At 47.9% G+C, this 18964-nt stretch overlaps 1 long non-coding RNA gene across 1 annotated transcript in view; it reads left to right on the top strand.

Moving 5' to 3' along the window:
• Window positions 1–2790: 2790 nt before the first annotated feature.
• Window positions 2791–18964, top strand: part of LOC140411711 (uncharacterized) — a 112148-nt gene continuing 95974 nt past the window's right edge. Inside the window, exon 1 of the long non-coding RNA XR_011940959.1 lies at window positions 2791–2979. This is a non-coding gene — a long non-coding RNA (uncharacterized lncRNA). The remainder of the gene's footprint in view (window positions 2980–18964) is intronic.

Below are 18964 nucleotides of genomic sequence, written 5' to 3' on the forward strand. Positions count from 1 at the left end.
CCGCCCTTTCTTCTGCCCCACCATGCCACCAACCCTAGCCCCCGAGCTAACAAGTCCCTTCCCACAATACCTATCCTGCCCTCACTCACCTGTGGCCTGGGTCAATTGGAAAACCTAGGACTCTCCCTGGGTGTTTTACTGGCAGAAGCTATGGGTGGCCCAGTGGTTAGCACTGCAGTCTCACAGCACCAGGGACCCAGGTTCAATTCCAGCCTTGGATGAATGTCTGTGTGGAGTTTGCACATTCTCCCCGTGTCTGCGTGGGATTTCTCCGGTTTCCTCTCACAGTCCAAAAATGTGCAGGTTAGGTGGATTGGCCATGCTAAATTCCCCCTTGATATCCAAACATGTTAAGGTTAGGTGGGGTTACAGGCATAGGGTGGGGGAGTGGACCTAAGGAGGGTGCTCTTTTTGGGTCAGTGCAGACTCGATGGGCTGAATGGCCTCTTTCTGCACTGTAGGTATTCTATGGCTCCCAGCGGCACTGCCAACAATGGAGAGCTGCAGGCCTCTAATTGGGTGGTAGCTCTCGTCAGATGGGATTTCTGTCAACAGGGCCCTGAATTCTGGGGAAGGCCCTATACTAGCCAGTTCCATGCCTTTTTGGCACCTAATTCTGTTGGGCCTTCCTCAACTGGGTTGACATGTGATTTCTGCTTGTTCTCCAACCAGTGTGCAAGATAGTTGGGCGGGATTCTCTCAGCCCAGGGTCAGGCCAGAGAATCCCCGCGACGAGCGCGAATCCACCCCAATGCCGGCACGCGATTCTCCGCAGAGTAGAGAATCGGTGCTGGTGTGGTTGGCACGGTGCCGGTCGGGGGGGGGGGGGGGGGGCTCTACGCGGCCAGCCCGCCGATTCTCGGCCCGGGATGGGCCGAGCAGCCGTCATAAAAAAGAAGAGTCTCGCCGGCACCGTCCACACCTGCTCTCAGCCGGCAGGAACTCGGCATGGAAGGGTTGGGGACGGCCTGTGGGGAGGTGGGGTGTGGGGGGGGGGGGGGGGGTCTGACCCTGGGGGGGCCTCCGATGAGGCCTGGCCCGCGATCGGGGCCCACCGATCGGCGGGCCGGCCTCTCTGGCTGGAGGCCTCCTTTCTTCCGCGTCGGCCCCTGTAGCCCTGCGCCATGCTGCGTCGGGGCTGCCGCGTTGAAGGAAGCCACTGCGCATGCGCGCGTTGGCGCCGGTGCCACTGCACATGCGTGGATTCCGGGGCGCTCAGTTGACGCCGGGATCAGCAGCTGGACCGGCGTGAACCGCTCCAGTGCCCTGTAGGCGCCAGAATTGCTGATCCTGAGGCTGTGTTGACACAGTCGAGAAACGCGATGGCATTTCCGACGGCGTCAACACTTAGCCTCAGGATCACAGGATCCCGCCCCCTGTCGCCACGATTAAATTCCACCCTCTGCTGTAATCCATCCATAAGTATTCAATGATTATTTTGTTTCTGTATTTAGTGTACCCAATTCAGTTTTTTTTCCAATTAAAGGTCAATTTAGGGTAGCCAACCCACCTAGCCTGCATATCTTTGGGTTGTGGGGGGTGAAACCCACACAGACACGGGGAGAATGTGCAAACTCCACACGGACAGTGACCCAGAGCCGGGACCTTGACGCTGTGAGGCAGCAGGGCTAACCTACTGTGCCACCGTGCTGCCCAATATTTAGTAATTGTTTTATAGGGCGCAATAACATAGTAAACGTCTTTACATAAAAAGGACTAATTTGTTCATAGTTATCCACAGGAGTTGAATTTTTGATGAAAATGCTCTGCTGCTTTTGGTATTGTATGCTGTCAAGTGCAGACAGGAATGTTATAATTTCTATTTCTGAGGTCAACGTGATGTTCTGTGGGTTGCCTCCTGCATTAACTGGACCTCCCACTTAGTGTAAATTAAATGCTCCAAAAGTGTATTCATGAATTGCTGCTTCTGATGAGAAGAGAATAATCAACAACAACACAACGTGCATTTATGAAATGGTCATGAAATTTGGTTGCACTGAAGCTGGAGCTACAAGAAGATTGAAACCCAAAAAATGTTGGTTGGAGGGTCTCTGGTCTCTGGCTCATGCAGTGTGACCTGACTGCTAGCACATACATGATTGGGTGGAATTTAAAGTCAGCCATATTTCTAAGTCTGATTTGCCATAAAATCTGCCATTTTGATCTGTGCAGATCAGGTTAATGCCTTCCCTCAATCACTCCAAATTGAATATAGGATCTTCATTGGCGCTCCTTAATGGACTAATCGTGCAAACTTCAGGTGAGGTGCTTTAGACTTTCCGTGTAGTGTTGGTGGAAACTCTTGCACTAGGCCAGGATTTTTCAAACTGCGGGTCGTGACCCACGGGTGGGTCATGGATGGAGGTCAGGAGGGTCATGGAGCGATCAGTAGCAGCCCTGCTGATCACAGGAGAAGAGCCCAAAGGCTGTGACTGGCTTTTAAATTGAGAATCCCTGCTGCAACCGGCTTTTAAATTGAGAATGCTGGCTGCGACCGCCTTTTAAATAGAATGATGCAGTCTTACGACCAGAAGCGGCGGTAGAGAGCAGGTCACATGCCCATTACATACACTCACATCATGCACCCAGTACGTTTTACTTTCTCTAGCTGCGAGCAAGCAATGAAACAGGACTGTAAAGAAATGAAGATGGATCTTTTTAAACAAAGAAAAAACTGAAATCAGTAACAAAGATGTATAAAGATGATTTCTTGAGGTACGGCTTTGATAATTGTACCTTGCAAATCAGGATGCAAGGGCCATGTGTGTTATATTCAGGGAAGTACTTGCAAATGAGAGTTCAAAACACTAAAACATAAAAGGCATTTTAAGACTAAGTGTGGGTTTTTCCTTTCATTTTTTTTCAAAGGATGCAGCGAGAACTTAAATCATCAGCTGAAGTCCTTAGCAGAAATGTAACACTGAATGACAAAGCAAGTGAGGTCATCAGAACCAAGCAGGCTCACCTGTCACATTAAAGGTAAGCAAAAACAGTGGGTTGTGAAGGTCAGCCAGTGTGGGTCCAGAAATTCAGCCGGTCGGTAAAGGTGGATCCCGGGGAAAACAGTTTGACAAACACTGCTCCAGGCAGCACTATAGAGAAGGCCTGGCTATTGCTGGAATAACAAACCATGCCCCTCCTCTCTTCTACGTGTCCAAGGATCATGGAAAGCCCAGGTAAGTGCTGTTGGGAAGGGGCATCTCGTGCAGGATGGGGGCTGTATGGAGAAGGGTTCCATGGGGGTTGGCCTTGAGGTTGGTGCAATCATTAATTGGCCACTTAAGTGTTTCATGCAGGAAGGCATCTGTATTGGTCCCAGCATCAACCCACTTAATTTTCAGGTCTTACGCATAAACTGAATTTGGGTCAGGTGGTAGAACACTCAAGGGGGGACTTACGGGATGCACTCCCGTTGATTTGATGTGATTTATTGCCACATGACTGAAGTACAGTGAAAAGTATTTTTCTGTGGCCGAGGGAATGTGCCCAGTACATACATAGTAGACAAAAAGAATAATCAACACAGTACATTAACAAATGGTACATCGACAAACAGTGATTGGTTACAGTGCGGAATAAGAGGCCAAACAAAACAAATACATGAGCAAGATCAGCAAAGGGCATCGTGAATAGTGTTCTTCCAGGGAACAGATCAGTCCGAGGGGAAGTCGTTGAGGAGTCTTGTAGCTGTGGGGAAAAAGATGTTCCTATGTCTGGATGTGCGGGTCTTCAGACTTCTGTACCTTCTGCCTGATGGAAGGGTCTGGAAGCAATGGCTTGGTGGGAGGGGTCTCTGATAATGCTGTCTGCCTTCCTGAGGCAGCGGGAGGTGTAGACAGAATCAATGTGGGGGTGGCAAGCTTGTGTGATGCGTTGGGCTGAGTTCACCACACTCTGCAGTTTCTTGCAATCTTGGACCGAGCAATTGCCATACCAGGCTCTGATGCAGCTGGATAGGATACTCTCTATCGCACATCTGTAGAAGTTTGTGAGAGTCGATGAAGACATGCTAAATTTATTTAGCTTCCGTAGGAAGTAGAGACGTTGTTGTGCTTTCTTGACAGTTGCATCAACGTGAGTGGACCAGGACAGACTGTTGGTGATGGTGACCCCCAGGAACGTAAAGCTATCGACCATCTCCACTTCAGAGCCACTGATGCAGATGGGAGTCTGCGTCTGCTACGCTTCCTGAAGTCGATGATCAGTTCCTTGGTCTTTCCGACATTTAGAGAGAGGTTGTTTTCAGTACACCATGCAACCAAGTGATTTATCTCCCTCCTGTAGTCTGATTCGGCATTGTTTGAGATACGGCCCACCACAGTCGTATCATCAACAAACGTATAGATTGAGTTGGAGTTGAATCTTGCCACACAGTCATGTGCCTATAGGGAGTACAGTAGAGGACTGAGCACACATCCTTGCAGGGCCCCGGTGTTGAGGACTATTGTGGAGGAGGTGCTGTTACCTATCCTAACAGATTGCGGTCTGTTGGTGAGGAAGTCAAGGATCCAGCTGAACAGGGAGGGATCAAGTCCAAGTTTGCAGAGTTTGGTTATTAGTTTGTCAGGATAATGGTGCTGAAGGCGGAGCTGTAGTCGATGAACAGCAGTCTGACGTAGCTGTCCTTGTTGTCGAGGTGTTCATTGCAGAGCCAGTGAGATAGCATCTGCTGTGGACTGGTGATAGGCAAACTGCAATGGATCGAGACCGTCTGGGAGGCTGGCAGTGATCTGTCTCATGACTAGCCGCTCGAAGCATTTCATGATAACAGATGTCAGGGCCACCGGTCGGTAGTCGTTGAGGCATGCTACCTCGTTCTTCTTTGGTACGTCAGCGGCAGACGGGTACATACAGTGAAAATGATGGTCCTCCCGAGGCTTTTGTTTATTTTCCAGAGCCTACCAATTTTTATCCCCAAGGCGTTCTTTAAAAGGGTGAATGCAGAGATCTTGGGATTTGTTTGGGCGGGTAAAACCCCACGGGTGAGAAATGTGCTGCTGGTGTGGTGGCGGGGGTGGGGGGGCTGGCCCTCCCTAATTTCATTAACTACTACTGAGCGGTGAATATTGCAATGGTCAGGAAGTGGGTAGTGGGGAAGGGTCGGTATGGCAGCGTGTGGAAGCAGCATCATGTAAGGACACGGGTTGGGGGCACTGTTAAAGTCACCTCTGTCGTTCTCGCCGGCTCGGTACTCCACAAGCCTGGTAGTAGTGGCAGCCCTGAGGGTGTGGGGACAGTGGAGGCAACACATGGGGTTAGAGGGGGGGGTCGGTGTGGGCACTGATATGTGATAACCATCAGTTCGCCCTGGGGGATTGAGAGATTTGGGGGTCTCTTTACTGATGAGGGTTTCCCGAGCTTGGAGGAGCTGGAGGATGAGTTTATGTTGCTGGGGGGAATGGGTTCCGTTATCAGCAGGTGAGGGATTTTGTGCGGAGGCAAGTTTCGACCTTCCCGCATCTGCGTCCCCAGGGGCTACAGGATAAGATGGTGTCGAGAACAAGAGTATGAGAGGGGATGGTCTCAGAGATCTATAAGGAACTGATGGAGTGGGAGGGAGCCCCGATGGGGGAGGTGAAGTGAAAGTGGGAAGAAGAACTGCATGGGGAGTTGGAGGACGGGTTATGGGAGTAGGCCCTGAGGAGAGTTAATGCGTCCTCGTCGTGTGCAAGGCTCAGCCTGATACAGTTTAAAGTGGTCCACAGAGCATACATGGCTGTGGCCCAGATGAGCAAGTTCTTTGAGGAGGTGGTGGATAGGTATGGGCGCTGTGCGGGGTGTCCTGTGAACCATGTCCATACGTTTTGGGCACGTCCGAGGCTGAGGGGTTTCTGGCAGGGGTTTGCTCACGTCATGTCAGAGGTCTTAAAGGTGAAGGTGGTGCCGAGTCCAGAGAACAAAGAACAAAGAAAAGTACAGCACAGGAACAGGCCCTTCGGCCCTCCAAGCACGTGCCGACCATGCTGCCCGACTAAACTACAATCTTCTACACTTCCTGGGTCCGTATCCCTCTATTCCCATCCTATTCATGTATTTGTCAAGATGCCACTTAAATGTCACTATCGTCCCTGTTTCCACCACCTCCTCCGGTAGCGAGTTCCAGGCACCCACTACCCTCTGTGTAAAAAAACTTGCCTCGTACATCTACTCTAAACCTTGCCCCTCGCACCTTAAACCTATGCCCCCTAGTAATTGACCCCTCTACCCTGGGGAAAAGCCTTTGACTATCCACTCTGTCTATGCCCCTCATAATTTTGTAGACCTCTATCAGGTCGCCCGTCAACCTCCGTCGTTCCAGTGAGAACAAACCGAGTTTATTCAACCGCTCCTCATAGCTAATGCCCTCCATACCAGGCAACATTCTGGTAAATCTCTTCTGCACCCTCTCTAAAGCCTCCACATTCTCCTGGTAATGTGGCGACCAAAATTGAACACTATACTCCAAGTGTGGCCTAACTAAGGTTCTATACAGCTGCAACATGACTTGCCAATTCTTATACTCAATGCCCTGGCCAATGAAGGCAAGCATGCCGTATGCCTTCTTGACTACCTTCTCCACCTGTGTTGCCCCTTTCAGTGACCTGGGGACCTGTACACCTAGATCTCTTTGACTTTGAATACTCTTGAGGGTTCTACCATTCATTGTATTTTTCTTACCTGCATTAGACCTTCCAAAATGCATTACCTCACATTTGTCCGGATTAAACTCCATCTGCCATCTCTCCGCCCAAGTCTCCAAACAATCTAAATCCTGCTGTATCCTCTGACAGTCCTCATCGCTATCCGCAATTCCACCAACCTTTGTGTCGTCTGCAAACTTACTAATCAGACCAGTTACATTTTCCTCCAAATCATTTATATATACTACAAAGAGCAAAGGTCCCAGCACTGATCCCTGTGGAACACCACTGGTCACAGCCCTCCAATTCGAAAAGCATCCTTCCATTGCTACTCTCTGCCTTCTATGACCTAGCCAGTTCTGTATCCACCTTGCCAGCTCACCCCTGATCCCGTGTGACTTCACTTTTTGTACTAGTCTACCATGAGGGACCTTGTCAAAGGCCTTACTGAAGTCCATATAGACAACATCCACTGCCCTACCTGCATCAATCATCTTTGTGACCTCCTCAAAAAACTCTATCAAGTTAGTGAGACACGACCTCCCCTTCACAAAACCATGCTGCCTCTCACTAATACGTCCATTTGCTTCCAGATGGGAGTAGATCCTGTCTCTAAGAATTCTCTCCAGTAATTTCCCTACCACTGAAGTAAGGCTCACCGGCCTGTAGTTCCCTGGATTATCCTTGCTACCCTTCTTAAACAGAGGAACAACATTGGCTATTCTCCAGTCCTCCGGGACATCACCTGAAGACAGTGAGGATCCAAAGATTTCTGTCAAGGCCTCAGCAATTTCCTCTCTAGCCTCCTTCAGTATTCTGTGGTAGATCCCATCAGGCCCTGGGGACTTATCTACCTCAATATTTTTCAAGACGCCCAACACCTCGTCTTTTTGGATCTCAATGTGACCCAGGCTATCTACACATCCTTCTCCAAACTCAACATCTACCAATTCCTTCTCTTTGGTGAACACTGATGCAAAGTATTCATTTAGTACCTCGCCCATTTCCTCAGGCTCCACACATAGATTCCCTTGCCCATCCTTCAGTGGGTCAACCCTTTCCCTGGCTACCCTCTTGCATTTTATGTACGTGTAAAAAGCCTTGGGATTTTCCTTAACCCTATTTGCCAATGACTTTTTGTGACCCCTTCTAGCCCTCCTGACTCCACACATAGATCCCCTTGCCCGTCCTTCAGTGGGCCAACCCTTTCCCTGGCTACCCTCTTGCATTTTATGTACGTGTAAAAAGCCTTGGGATTTTCCTTAACCCTATTTGCCAATGACTTTTCGTGACCCCTTCTAGCCCTCCTGACTCCTTGTTTAAGTTCCTTCCTACTTCCCTTATATTCCACACAGGCTTCATCTGTTCCCAGCCTTTTAGCCCTGACAAATGCCTCCTTTTTCTTTTTGACGAGGCCTACAATATCTCTCGTTATCCAAGGTTCCCGAAAATTGCCGTACTTATCCTTCTTCCTCACAGGAACATGCCGGTCCTGAATTCCTTTCAACTGACACTTGAAAGCCTCCCACATGTCAGATGTTGATTTACCCTCAAACATCCGGCTCCAATCTAGGTTCTTCAGTTCCCACCTAATATTGTTATAATTACCCTTCCCCCAATTTAGCACATTCGCCCTAGCACCACTCTTATCCTTGTCCACCAGCACTTTAAAACTTACTGAATTGTGGTCACTGTTCCCGAAATGCTCCCCTACTGAAACTTCTACCACCTGGCCGGGCTCATTCCCCAGTACCAGGTCCAGTACCGCCCCTTCCCTAGTTGGATTGTCTACATATTGTTTTAAGAAGCCGTCCTGGATGCTCCTTACAAACTCTGCCCCGTCTAAGCCCCTGGCACTCAGTGAGTCCCAGTCAATATTGGGGAAGTTGAAGTCTCCCATCACCACAACCCTGTTGTTTTTACTCTTTTCCAAAATCTGTCTACCTATCTGCTCCTCTATCTCCTGCTGGCTGTTGGGAGGCCTGTAGTAAACCCCCAACATTGTGACTGCACCCTTCTTATTCCTGATCGCTCTCACTGCCCTCTGAGGTGTCCTCCCGTAGTACAGCTGTGATATCCTCCCTAACCAGTAGTGCAACTCCGCCACCCCTTTTACATCCCCCTCTCTCCCACCTGAAACATCTAAAACCTGGAACGTTTAGCTGCCAATCCTGCCCTTCCCTCAACCAGGTCTCTGTAATGGCAACAACATCATAGTTCCAAGTACTAATGCAAGCTCTAAGTTCATCTGCCTTACCTGTAATTCTTCTTGCATTAAAACATATGCACTTCAGGCCACCAGACCTGCTGTGTTCAGCAACTTCACCCTGTCAGCTCTGCCTCAGAGCCATACTGTCCCTATTCCCTAGTTCTCCCTCAATGCTCTCACCTTCTGACCTATTGCTCCCGTGCCCACCCCCCTGCCATACTAGTTTAAACCCTCCCGTGTGACACTAGCAAAGCTCGCGGCCAGGATATTTATGCCTCTCCAGTTTAGATGCAACCCGTCCTTCTTACCAAGGTCACATCTGCCCCGGAAGAGCTCCCAGTGGTCCAGATAACGGAAACCCTCCCTCCTACACCAGCTGTTTAGCCACCTGTTTAGCTGCCCTATCTTCTTATTTCTAGCCTCACTGGCACTTGGCACAGGGAGTAATCCCGAGATTACAACCCTGGAGGTCCTGTCTTTTAACTTTCTGCCTAGCTCCCTGAACTCCTGCTGCAGGACCTCATGCCCCTTCCTGCCTTTAATACCAATATGTACAACGACCTCTGCCTGTTTGCCCTCCTCCTTCAGTGAGGCCATTTGGAGACATCCTGGACCCTGGCACCAGGGAGGCAACATACCATCCTGGAGTCTATTTCACATTCACAGAAGTGCCTATCTGTGCCCCTGATTATAGAATCCCCTATGACTATTGCTCTTCTGCGCTTTGACCCTCCCTTCTGAACATCAGAGCCAGCCGTGGTGCCACTGCTCTGGCTGCTGCTGTTTTCCCCTGATAGGCTATCCCCCCTGACAGTATCCAAAGGGGTATACCTGTTCGAGAGGGGGACAACCACAGAGGATTCCTGAACTGAGTGCCTGCCCTTTCTGGTGGTCACCCATTTCTCTGCCTGCACCTTGGGTGTGACCACATTTATATAACTGCGATCTATGTCGCTTTCCGCCACCTGCATGCTCCTAAGTGCATCCAATTGCTGCTCCAACCGAACCATGCGATCTGTGAGGAGGTCCAGTTGGGTGCACTTTCTGCAGCTGAAGCCATCCAGGATGCTGGAAGCCTCCCGGATCTGCCACATCTCACAGTCAGAGCACTGCAACCCTCTAACTGACATTGCGTCAATTAATTAGTAAATTAAAGTTAAAAGTTAAATTTTTTTTTTAAAGTTACTGTTAACTATCTGTTTCCTAGCACTAGATTTGTACTATAAATGTGAAAGTTAAATACAGTAGTCTCCGATCTATGGCTTAGATACCCCTCTAAAGTATAATTGAGGAATTATGTTTAATTAGTTTACCAATGCTTAATTTTTTAAATTTAGTGTAGATTCCCAACCAGCCACTCAGGTCACAGCTTTTCTGTGGTGTCACTTCAGCCCCCCCCCCTCCCCCCCCCCCCCCCACACACACACACATACAATTTGAAAAGGTAATAAAAGTAAAAATGAGTAAAAATCACTTACTTACCTTCTGAGGGTCTCAGATGCTCTCTGGTTCTCTCCCTGCAGATTAAAAGTTACAGGCCAGAAGAAAGAGAGGGAACAAAACAGTAGGGGAAAAGCACCTTCTCCCACTCTGCACCGAATTACCTCACTGCACCAAATTACCAAGTTTCAAATTCCCACTCTGGATGTGTCTTACTCACTCATGTTGTGTCTCTTTGACCTGCGCAACGCTTTCTGTCTGTCTTTTATACAGACTTCAGGATGACTCACGCTACTTAAACTTCAAAGAGAAGAATACAATATGTACCTTTGTGCCCCTAAACATGTCTCAGGTGACTGCCAGATAACTGCCTCTCAGCAATTGGGGTGGGGGCAGCTTCAGCCAATCAGACACTAATCTACACTGCACTTTTAACTGAAAAACAGCAGAATTAGATTTACCACTTACCTTTCCTGGTTACCTCACTGCACCAAATTACCAAGTTTCAAATTCCCACTCTGGATGTGTCTTACTCACTCAGGCTGTGTCTCTTTGACCTGCGCATCTTTGGTGTGTCAGAAGACCCAGGAGTACAGGGGATGAGAGAGGCCTGGCCTTTTCCTCTCTGGTGGCCGGAGACGGATCTTACTAGGGTGGAGGGACTCAGCCCCCAAAGTCGGGGGTGTGGGTCAGCAACATGGCGGGGTTTCTCAGACTCGAGAAAATGAAATTCACCTTGAGGGGATCGCGGCAGGGGTTTACTCAGAGAAAAATTAAGTTGTCAGCCAGGGGCTGGGGGGGAAGCGGGGGGGAAAGGGGAGGCATGGGGCAGATGAGAAGGATAGGAGAACCAACAAAGGAGTGGTTGGGGAAGGTGACATTGTCTGTGTAAGCCATGTTGGCTGGGGTATGTGCCAGGGTGGGTGGGGGGGGGGGGGGGGCTGCTCGTTATATTGTTGTGTTTTTGTTTTTGTTGAAATTTGATGTGTAAAATTGTTAAATTTATAAATGATTCAATAAAATATTTTCTTTTTAAAAATGTGCAGGTCCTCCTGCCTTCTTCCATGCCTTATGTGGGAGCAAAAGATTCAACCCATAGTGTGAGACAACTCATTGGCCTCTCAATGTGATCAATGTAGATCAAAGCACAGCACTGATGCTCAACACATACTCTAGCGCTCTCACAGTTCTACTCACCTCAAATGTGCAGGTTAGGTGGATTGGCCACACTAAATTGCCCTTAGTGTCCAAAAAAGTTAGGTGGTGTTACTGGGTTACAGGGATAGGGTATGTACAAGCTGCAAATCATGTAAACGTCTTCAGCTAGTCCTCTCGTGACTGAAGAGTCTAACGCGGGATCAACATGAATGTTCGCAGAACTGGCAATTCATATTGTCATTGTTGATGCTTGGGACATCTTCTGCAACACTTCTGGCCTTCCTATGGGCTTGTCAGAAATTGTGAATTTGGTGTAGATAGTCCTCAAAACATGCTGAATGAAGTTTCAGTCCTTGTCTCCACGTGGGCCAGTCAGCTATATTATTTTCCCAACAGAGGTGATCTGCAATATCGAAGTTTGTAAGGCTTTATTATAAGATGTCCTTATATCATCTTTACTGATCATCTTGATGTTGTTTGCCCTGTAACAATTTTCTTCATGGAAAATCTGCTTGGAGAATCTATCGGCATCCATGCGAGAGACATGGCCTGCCCATCTAAGTTAGATTTCTGAAGGATGATCTCCATAATGTTGCTCCCAGCATAATGGAGGATATTATTGGGTGTGAATTTTTTCCTGCGATTGAAATTCTCATAATGGACTCGTGGCGCCTTCGATGGAACCATCCCAGAGAAATCCTAAAGGGATTGGCATAAAATCATGGACTGTATTCACTGTTAAGAGTGAAGTGGGAGCATTAGGTAATGCATTTTGGTAGGTCTAACATTGATGGGAAATATACCTTAAATGGCAAAACACTTAGGAATATAGAAAGTGAAATGAAAATGAAATGAAAAATGAAAATCGCTTATTGTCACAAGTAGGCTTCAATGAAGTTACTGTGAAAAGCCCCTAGTCACCAAAGTCATAGAGGTCTGGACGTGCAGGTCCACAGATTTCATAGAATTTCATAGAATTTACAGTGCAGAAGGAGGCCATTTGGCCCATCGAGTCTGCACCGGCTCTTGGAAAGAGCACCCCACCCACCTCCACCCTATCCCCGTAACCCAGTAACCCCACCCAACACTAAGGGCAATTTTGGACACTAAGGGCAATTTAGCATGGCCAATCCACCTAACCTGCATATCTTTGGACTGTGGGAGGAAACCGGAGCACCCGGAGGAAACCCACGCACACACGGGGAGGATGTGCAGACTCCGCACAGACAGTGACCCAAGCCGGAATCGAACCTGGGACCCTGGAGCTGTGAAGCAATTGTGCTATCTACAATGCTACCGTGCTGCCCGATCTTTGAAAGTGGCAACACAAATGGACAATGTAGTCACAAAAGCATATGGAATGCTTGTCTTCATTGGACGGGGCATCGAGTATAAAAACTGGCAAGTCATGCTGCAGTTGTATTGAACCTTTGTAAGGCCGCACTTGGAATATTGTGCACAATTCTGGTCGCCACACTACCAGGAGGATGTGGAGGCTTTGGAGAGGGTGCAGAGGAGATTTACAAGGCTGCTGTCTAGTCTGGAGGGCATTAGCAAGGTGGAGAGGCTGAATAGACTCAGACTGTTTTCGTTAGAATGACTGAAGTTGAGGGGTGACCTGATAGAGGTCTACAAGATTATGAGGGACATGGATAGAGTGGATGGGTAGGCACTCTTTCCCAGGGTGGAGGGGTCAGTCATCAGGGGACATAGGTTTAAAGTCCGTGGGGCAAAGTTTCGCGGAGATGTGCAAAGCAGGTTTTTTTACACAGAGGGTGGTGAGTGCCTGGAACGCTTTGCCAGGGGAGGTTGTGGAAGCAGATACATTAACGGCGTACAAAAGGCATCTTGATAACTACATGGATAGGATGGGTATAGAGGGATATGGTACAAGGAAGTGCTGAGCGTTTTGGCTAAGGTTCGTATCAAGACCGTACAGGCTTGGAGGGCCGAAGGGATTGTTCTTTGTTTAAAAGAGTCATTTGTAAAAACTGGACTGAATTTTAGAATGCAAATGTTAAGGGAAAGCATTATTATGAGATTTTAAAGCGTGTTTTAGGGTGGAGTTTGGAAACTCTCATATCTCAATCATCTGAGGGATTCTGAGGAGAAATTCATAGCCACTAACTTGGGCTCAGAGTAGTTGTGTGTATTTTTACCACAGCCAATCTGTTTGCTTAAAAGGCATTTTGTGTTAATGGGACAGTTGTAGCTTAAGATGTACTTTGTAATCCATGTTAATGGGGCGGCACAGTGGCACAGTGGTTAGCATTGCTGCCTCACAGCTCCAGTTCAATTCTAGCCGCGGGTGACTGTATGGAGTTTGCACTTTCTCCCAAGTCTGCGTGGGTTTCTCCAGGTGCTTAGGTTTTATCATAGAATTTACAGCGCAGAAGGAGGCCATTCGGCCCATCGAGTCTGCACCGGCTCTTGGAAAGAGCACCCTACCCAAGGTCAACACCGCCACCCCATCCCCATAACCCTGTAACCCCACCCAACACTAAGGGCAATTTTGGACACTAAGGGCAATTTACCATGGCCAATCCACCTAACCTGCACATCTTTGGACTGTGGGAGGAAACCGGAGCACCCGGAGGAAACCCACGCAGACACGGGGAGGATGTGCAGACTCCGCACAGACAGTGACCCAAGCCGGGAATCGAACCTGGGACCCTGGAGCTGTGAAGCAATTGTGCTATCCACAAGGCTACCGTGCTGCCCTAAAGTTAACTAGAGGCCTCATATTTGGCTGGAACAGCTAATTGTGGTTCCATAGGCTTATGCATTAATCTGTCCCTTTTTACGGTAGAGTATAAGAATTTTGAATGGAAACTTTAAATGGCTTCAAAATACTGTGGAGACATTTTTACAAGGACCAAGTGTATAAATCCCCATGCAACTTATTCCTTGAATATAGCAGATTAGCATGTGAGGAAACGTCCAAGTTCAGCAAGTCAAAAAATCATGTGGCATTGGTGATTATTCAAGCCCAAGCTTACGTTATTGGCAGAAAAATAGTTGATTGAAAGCAGAACGAAGCACATGAAGATGCTGAAGCAGCACGGCAAGAATTTAAAAGGTCAGCTGGCTCACTGAGCATGAATGTTTTCAGAATGCATACTTGCCATTTCCCAGCATTTCATGCAGTGATTTTGGAAACTGGAATTAGAGGGAAGAATGTCAATTAATTCACACTATTCCTGGATTAAACAGCATAAAGTTTATTTTTTAATTTGCCAATCCTTGAAGAGTTTTTTTTAAATTTAAAGTATCCAATTATTTTTTTTCCAATTAAGGGGCAATTTTTAGTGTGGCCAATCCACCAAACCTGTATATCTTTGGGTTGTGGGGGCGAAACCTACCCAATTCTTGAAGAGTTAAATAGATTAAGTTGAACAAGCACCGGTAGGTTATAATTTTGTCTTGGGCAGCTGAGTAAAATGGGCAATAGCAAATCAGCAACTCATTTTCCAGCCTGTTCAATTTTACACTACCGCACAAGAGGAATTTACGCCCTGTGGAATATATATATTTTTTTAAAAATTTAGTGTATCCAATTCATTTTTCTCCAATTAAGGGGCAATTTAGCGTGTTCAATCCACCTACCTTGCACATCTTTGGGTTGTGGGGGCGAAACCCACGCAAACACGGGGAGAATGTGTAAACTCCACACGCACAGTGACCCAGAGCCGGGATCAAACCTGGGACCTCGGCACCATGAGGCAGCAGGACTAACCCACTGCGCCACCGTGCTGCCCTCACCCTGTGTTATATGAGCACAGAATAAGATTTAGTGGGGTCAGAGTTTAATATGCAATGTCAAATTTAGTAGAGCCGCCCCAAAATTTATAACTACTTACCTTTTAAGCAACCTAACATTAGTGTCACAGGCAGCTTTCATTAAGCTACCACTTCAGATGCTGATGAGTTCCTTCTCTGCAATTGGAGTTCAGATGTTAAGGGGAAAAAAATATAATTTTTAAAGCTGGAAACATTTAAGCAATTTCATTCTCGTAACCAAATTGTAATAATAAGGGTGTTTATACACTTCATTAAATATAGCACTTGAATGAAAGATGTATCGCAAAGTCTCATCCTACAATTGAGCCACCTATCTCTTAATTATAACCTGATGAACATTAAATATCCACCATATATACATCTGTATATACATACTAATATGTTTGCATTTTTATCTATTTGTTGCAATTATTTTCCATAACACATTTATTCGACTTCATCTCATCTATTCTTGTTTCCTTTCATTCCAATCAAAGATTTTAAAACTATTTCCTAGCTTTCATGTTCACCAAACAGAAGGAAGCGGTTTAGCAGCATAAAATTAACAGGCATACATTTAAGGCATTTAAAACAATGTAAATAATGCACCCTTTTAAGGCCAACTGTTTCTTTAAAGCATAAAATGTTTATCATTAGGACCACAGTGTAAATATAAAGCAAGCGGGAAAATCCACTGCATTGCTCTTATTAACAGAAAATTTGGCTTGAGTGAACCAATATCATTCTCTGAGGAATATGATCACATTTTTATAAATTAATTCTTTCCTTCTGTTGCACCAAAAAATTGCTAAATTGGCCATTTATTCCATTCTTTCCCTGGAGAATGTCAGAAGCAATGCAGATGAACAATCGTTTGGTTATGACAAATGTTTACCGCTGCTTCCAACTGATTTTTCATGGCTTCAAAATAAGTGGCATGATTTAACTACCGCATGGCACCGGCGTGGATTTGAGCACGCTGGTTAAATAACAGGAAAGGCCAAGATTGAGATTCTCACCAGACGCATATCAGTTTGCAATCTAACTGGCCCACTCCCAATGGCAAGTTCTGCATCCCACCCAAATATAGCGAGCACATCATTATAATAATAATCTTTATTGTCACAAGTAGGCTTACATTAACACTGCAATTGAGTTACTGTGAAAAGCCCCTAGTCGCCACATTCCAGCGCCTGTTAAGGTACACAGAGGGAGAATACAGAATGTCCAATTCACCTATTAGCATGGCCAATCCACCTAACCTGCACATCTTTGGACTGTCGGAGAAAACCGGAGCACCCGGAGGAAACCCACGCAGGCACGGGGAGAAAGTGCAAACTCCGCAGACAGTGTCCCAAGCCGGGAATCGAACTTGGGACCCTGGAGCTGTGAAGCAACAGTGCTTCCCACTGTGCTACCATGCCGCCCTTTAACCTCAATTTGCATTCATTTAGATCTCATTACCGAGATTGAAGTCGAATGTAACGGCCGCCCGGGGAATTAATCGGCTCCCCAGCGAAAAACCACACTGACATTGTTTAATATTCCTTTTGAAAAACATAAAGCTGAGGGGAACTGAGGAGGTGAATTTTCAGCAATGCTGCTCAAGGGCACTGGAGCTGCTGCCCCAGTGCCCAGGGATGGGGGACCTCTCAGTGGGGCTGTGTTGGTCAGGGGGCTGAAGCATTCCAAGTGGGGGTACTCGCCCCTGGGCTGCGGGGGGTGGGGGGGGGAGGAGTAGAGGGGCTTTTTGTCTGCGAGGCCTTCAAGCCATCTTTAAATATTGTAGAGACCCATAACAGGGACAACTACAGCTGCTGCCTGTCTGTCCTACCAAACTTCCAGGTCAGAGCCCTGTTCTTGGTTATTTGCTGAGGTTCATTTTAACTCCCTTTTACGTGAGCAGCCTCGAGCTTCACTGCTGAAAGCTATTGTTAATAAGGAATTGATCTTGTTAGTTGTGACAGCACTTCACAGCTCTCAAGTGGATTCTTGTGGGTGCAAATGGCATGCCTCAGACGATTATTGTATCACATTTCAATTAAAGCCTGAACAATTTGCCTGACCTGTAAGCATTAGCACCATAGAGGCAGCAACCAACAATCAAACAATCAAGAACTGGGCTTCAGCACTGCGGATATCCTTGCAAAGTAAGGATGTGTGGATCAGGAGAGGGCACCTGAGCACGGTCTCCCTAACGTTCCTGGCAGGTCTGGGATCTAGCGGTTCCTGACATCGTTGGGGCTAAGTGTGCAGAGCGAGGTCTCCAGCACAATTGGCTCGGTGGATAGCACTCTGAGAGAAGGCAGGACACGTAAGGGTGGGGGGACTTGGGGGATTTGAAGCCCGGGATGGAAGCCCGAACTGATTATCAGTATCTCTACGTCTCTAATTCCTGACAGATACCAAAATGGATCGTAGTTGGATAGAACATACAGTGCAGTAGGAGGCCATTCGGCCCATTGAGTCTGCACCGACCCACTTAAGCCCTCACTTTCACCCTATCCCCAATAACCCCTCCTAACCTTTTTGGACACTAAGGGCAATTTAGCATGGCCAATCCACCTAACCTGCACGTCTTTGGACTGTGGGAGGAAACCGGAGCACCCGGAGGAAACCCACGCAGACACGGGGAGAACGTGCAGACTCCGCACAGACAGTGACCCAGCGGGGAATTGAACCTGGGACCCTGGCGCTGTGAAGCCACAGTGCTATCCACTTGTGCTACCATGCTGTAGTGTTGGTCCCATCGAGGATGCCCTTGTAGTGCTAGTGGCAGTTCAGGCAGCCAGATGCTGGAGGAGGCAGCAACAACAACGCAGGCTAGAGGCAGCAACGCATGTGCAGGGGATCGCCGCATACACTGAAGACGAGGCCTCCCATTAGGCCGAGGAGGAACCCAGAGGGAGACATCAGTTACATCCCAAGGTGTACAGCCGCCATTGGTCTTTTGAGGAGATGACGGACACCATGTGCCGCAGGAGACTCCATCTCAGCAAAGAGACAGCGCGGCAACTATGCCCTGTCCCCATGTGGAAGAGGAAGAGACATTCTCCCGATTGGTGTGAAGGTCACAGCTGCTCTGAGCTTCTATGCAACCGGTTCATTCCAGTTCTCGAACGGGGACCTGTGTGACATTTCACAAGGTACAGCCCACAAGTGCGTCCGTGAGGTCACGGACACCCTATATGCCCGTGTCAGCAGACCATATTAACTTTGAGCTGGACAAAACCCACCAAGATGCCTGGGCAGCAGGATTCTCCACCATCGCTGGGATGCCCCAGGTCGAATGGATAATTGATGGCTCGCGTGGTGCCTTGCATGCACCGGGGCATCAGGGAGTGCCCTTCATTAACAGAAAGGGGTTCCACTCCCTGAATGTTCTGCTCATGTGCGACCACCACCTCCAGATCATGCGCGTTTCTGCACCCTTCCCATGGAACATGCATGACAGCTACATCCTGGGACACTCAGAGATACCTTGCATCTTCGAGGACCACCCAACGGTGACAGGTTGGCTCTTGGGAGTTAAGGGTTATCCACTGAGGTCCTGGTTGATGATGTCAGTGTGGTGGCCAATCTCGCTGTTGGTGACTGTTCTCTCCTCGGTGAACTCCAGGGCCCATTCCTCATAGGGGTGAGGACCCGGATCTCTGGTCCTCCATCCCCCCCCTCACTTGGCTCTTTCCCAATTCTTATGAGCTATCTTGTCCTGCGGGCACAAAGAGATGGCATTGTGAGCTGTGCACATGATAGA

The sequence above is a fragment of the Scyliorhinus torazame genome, chromosome 4 (assembly GCF_047496885.1).
Source record: "Scyliorhinus torazame isolate Kashiwa2021f chromosome 4, sScyTor2.1, whole genome shotgun sequence".
Classification (NCBI taxonomy): domain Eukaryota; kingdom Metazoa; phylum Chordata; class Chondrichthyes; order Carcharhiniformes; family Scyliorhinidae; genus Scyliorhinus; species Scyliorhinus torazame.